Source organism: Oncorhynchus tshawytscha, linkage group LG12 (genome assembly GCF_018296145.1).
Source record: "Oncorhynchus tshawytscha isolate Ot180627B linkage group LG12, Otsh_v2.0, whole genome shotgun sequence".
In the NCBI taxonomy this organism is placed as follows: domain Eukaryota; kingdom Metazoa; phylum Chordata; class Actinopteri; order Salmoniformes; family Salmonidae; genus Oncorhynchus; species Oncorhynchus tshawytscha.
The window spans coordinates 47,201,321-47,205,984 of record NC_056440.1 but is presented as its reverse complement, the minus strand read 5'-3'; the positions used below and the strand labels follow the sequence as shown (position 1 = coordinate 47,205,984).

Sequence of the window (4,664 nt, the reverse complement as noted above, 5' to 3'; positions counted from 1 at the left end):
TTAAGTGTGACAAATGTGCAAAAAAATAAGAAATCAGGAATGGGGCAAATACTTTTTCACAGCACTGTAATATAACTTATTTTGAATGAAAGCCAGGAATGAGTGAGTCACTCAGGCCTATGCTTTTCCTGCTTCTGTCGCCTATTTGAGTGTTTGTTTAATATCCTACTGATTCGGTGATCACCAATCCTCCAACCGCAAAATGTCGGATAAAGCAATTTCACACAAAAAAACACACTTTTCTTCATCTACTTTTGAAGAAGATGCAGTAACGGGACCACACATACAGACACATATACAGTATTTGTTAATTAATATCTTAAATGCTTTTTTTTTAATGAAATAATGATGTCTTTCAAAATGCAGATGTTTATTTCAACTACATCTCAACTACAATATTTTATGTAACCTTTTGCTTTGTAAATAGCTAAATTTACCATCAAAAATCAAATATGGGCCTGGTCCATGGCGAGAAATTGCTCCCCACACATGGAGTTTGAGGGGATGTTTGAGACTCGGCATGCTTGATCTTTTTTTCTGTAGCAATTTTGAGTAAATTGCTCAAGGGCCACGGTTGATTAGTCTGTGAAGATGACATCATTGAATGTCTTGCCAGCTTCGATCCATGCCTGGGCCTGCAGCACGTGAAGTGCTTTGTTTGTCAGATGAACCATTGGGTCGAAACTTGAAAATGAGCCGGAGCTGAGAGGATCACCAAAACTAAAGGTATTTTTGTTTCAGTGTATTTTCACAATAACAAAAAATACATAGCCTATAAATGTGTAGGCATACTGTGTAATAAAATCGATAATTGTGTACTAAAAACGTGAATGTGTGTTTGAAGAGCATACAGCCATGTCGACAACCATCCATGGAGATCAGTGGACAAAGGACTAGACAATGGGTCTCACCGAGAAAACGCATGGTTCCCAAGAAAGCGGTGAGTTTTGCTAGATTCTTAAAATGTGTTTCATAATAATTCGTAATTCATCTACTGTTTCTATCATAGGCCACTGTAATCGATGGGGGCTCGGGATGGTATTATTCTGCTCATCTGATGAAGGTGCACACTTTGAAGACCGAGTTTGAGATATTGAAGGCAGACCAACAGAAAGAGAAACATTCTCTCAGGGCAGAGATACGGGCGACAGCTGATGAATTGGACCAGAGACAAAAAAGCATTAAAGACAGAGCCAATGAGTACTTGAGGTCACTGAGAAAGTCTGGACATGGCCTGCTCTCACTTAAGTAAGGAATTAGGCACTTGTATGACGTTTACTATGTAGGTTACAGTAAACCTATTTGTCCTGTTGGTTTTTGTCAGACTGCACAGTAGCCTAGTAAACATATGCATTTTAAAACAGTTGTATTTCTTTTAAAATCAAATTCAATAATATACTTGTACCACTGTAGATAATGTGTTTTTATTTTTAGAATACAGTTCCCGGTTTACAGTAGTGATGGACAGCTGGGGGCATTTTGAAAACATGTTTTCAAACACTTGTTTTTCACAAGTGTAACAGGTTGTGAACTCTGCACACAACGTTTCCATTCCGAGAATGAGAATGGTAAATGACTGTATTAATACATTCACTCAGTACATTGGAATACAAAAGAAGCCATCAACCCATGATGGGCTATTATCAGGACAATGGACTCTTGCCAAGGAGGAGATGAATAAGGAGGGTAGGAGGAGCATTGTATTTAAAGACACTGCACAGAAGCCTAACAAACAAGTGCATTTTGAAATAGTAAAAAAAATATGAATTCAATAATAAAATTATTCTACTGTAGATGTATGCTGTGTTTTTTGTTGATGGCAAAGCCATAAAGTCTCTACTATTAAGCACAGATAAAAATAAATGTTTCACATATTTTGAATTAATTCCTGAATTCAATTGCTTTAGCCAATTATTTTCTCTTCACTCGCAGTTGCTTACTAGGCTAGGCTACAAACAAATTATAATCAATCCCATATAGCCCTTGATGGGCTATCAGCAGGACAATAGACTCTTTCCGAGTTTAGGGACTTTCACTTCATCCATCTCTTTGCGTAGCCCACCAAATGCACTGTTTTCTAACCACATCTGGATGGATCCATAACGAATTACTATGTGAATAAATATCACTGAATAACAGATATATTGGAATAAAGTAGGCTAATGAAGGCAACAAATTGTTACTTACTGAAACACCAAAAGTCCTCCAATCGTTATAGTAGGATTTGAAGCAATAGCCTACCCTCGTGTGGTCAACTATTTCAGCGCTGTTTCACGCTGCTTTGAGACAAGCGTTGATAAATCCATAATTTGACATTTTGGTCATTTAACAGACACTCTTATCCAGAGCGACTTACAGGAGCTATTGGGGTTAAGTGCCTTGTTCAAGATTTTTCACCTAGTTGGCTCGGGGATTCAAACCAGCAACCTTTCGGTTACTGGCCAAATGCTCTTAACTGCTGGGCTAATACATTTTTTTCACTGAATCTCCATTTGGGAATATTGGTTAGCCTACCATTAGGGTGTGGAAATGTTTGGAATATTTTGCTCTTTTACTCGCAGTCGCTTAGTAGCCTTGGCCTACTCCCGACCGGTCACATTGTACACCGCTATATTTTCTTAATGGAAATCCTGAGACCTACATAGGCTACCTTTTCGATTTTCTTGGAATAGAAACACCATAATATTAATACATTTAATTAAGTTAAATATCTAACAGTATCAACAGCACAACAAACACTATAATAATTTTAAAACAAAGTATAATCAATCCCATATAGCGTAGCACCTCGTATTATCGGCATATTCAACAGCGTTTAAGAAATATATTACCGTCAACAGTGTTATCTTGTGATCAAGCCATCAATGTTTTGTGATTTTTGGTGTTGTACAAATGTTAGCTAAAGGGTTAGCAATTAGCAAGTTTAACATTTAAGTGGAAATACTACTACTATCAGCTTTTTGATAAGCGGATTAGCAAAAAAAATGTGCCCTGTATTATCGGCATACGGTCCTAAAAGATACCAACAACTATTTAGTCCAATCAAGGTAAGCTAAATATGAAGTGGCTGTCCATGGTTCTGATTTTGTGTGTGTGTTCGTGCAAGTAGAAAAAACATGTTGACTCACCATACCAATGCCTTCTTCCTCTCTTTCATGTTGATGAAACAGTCTATGACTGTGTCAAACAGTACACACTTTTATTGTTTTGTCCAAAGCTACCTGTCTAAAATGCTTGCTCGCTAGCCTAACTTCCATTCATGGGCAACATTTGCTAGTTAACATTAGCCTTCTACATCTATTTTTTCTTGATTTAACCATTATTTAACTAGGAAAGTCCGTTAAGAACAAATTCTTATTTACAATGACAGCCTACCCCAGCCAAACTTGGACGACGCTGGGCCAATTGTGAGCCACCCTATTGGACTCCCAATCATGTCTGGATATGATACAGCCTGGATTTGAACCAGGGAATGTAGTGACGATCTTAGACCACTGCGCCACTTGGGAGCCCATCTAGCTACATATTGAACTTCCATCCTCTCAGTCCAGGGGCACAATGTATGCATTTATTGTTGGATCAGAATCGCCATTATAATAATTTGACAGTACGGAGAATTAAGTAACACCACAAGTCCAAGTCCCTATCTCCATTCATGGTTAACTTAGGAAAGGTACAATTTTAGCTAGCTGGCTAGCTAGCCACCAGAGGACAACAACACAACAGTATACAACAATTCAAGTTGTTTCTCTTGATGCAATGTGATAGGAGTGAAGCAAAATCCAAACTGGCTCCCCATGACATGATTTTGGTGTGCCAGGACCATTCACAGTTGAGCTCATTCAGTTTAGCTTAATACTGATTGGCTACTATTTTATTTTATTTTTTATCAAGGGAGGCCAAATGCTCGCTGACTTCCCTTATATTCAATGCTACAGGTGACAAAAATGTCATACTATACTCTTGTGACCAGACAGCTAGATAGATGGCCGAAAGAGGGGTGCTGTTTTGGTCGCTCGGATGCTTTCTCCGGTGAGATACATGCAATCTCTTGCGACTTGAAGGAAAATTATGAAAACACAGAGAAACTAAATATCAAATAATTCGTTTTTTTTCTTGGTACATTCTTTTGGGGAAGCCTGGCTTCCCTTGGCATCCATGAGTACATGCCACTGCTATCCAGCGAAGTCCCAGCAGCGAGGTTATTCTCACCTGCAGTCCATCAGCAAAGTACACCCTATCGGGTCAGATAATACACACCTGATCACACCCACAAAGCCAGTATGCCTAAGCACCAAAAGGAAGACCAGCAGCAGTCCATTCAAGACTAGGCTGGACCCTACAAGGCTATGAGGATCTCCCTACCAGTCACATTCCAGTGCAACAGTGCCTTCTGACTTCCCCGGCCATGCCCTCTGACACCATGTGCCATCAAGTGGTGAAGCTAAGTTCACAGGTCCTTGATGATCCTGCAGAACTGAAAGCGCTCACCCTCTGCAGCTTCACCTTTACAGATGTAAAGAACCACATCCCAGATGCTGCCCATTATGATTCTTGAATGGAGCTTGTAGAGGCAACTTACCTAGACCTCCGATGGGCAGCGCTGAAGGATACCACTCTTCCCAAGCCTTCTCGCAGAGATGCAGAAATAACCCTCCTCAGAC

The 4,664-nt window shown here is 39.6% G+C and overlaps 1 long non-coding RNA gene across 1 annotated transcript; it reads left to right on the top strand.

Annotated features, from left to right (window-relative positions):
- The first annotated feature begins 476 nt into the window (after nucleotides 1-476).
- LOC112264027 lies at nucleotides 477-1,747 on the top strand. The gene is made up of 3 exons (XR_002955584.1): nucleotides 477-726; nucleotides 845-940; nucleotides 1,010-1,747. It is a non-coding gene; the product is annotated as an uncharacterized LOC112264027 (long non-coding RNA).
- Nucleotides 1,748-4,664: the final 2,917 nt, after the last annotated feature.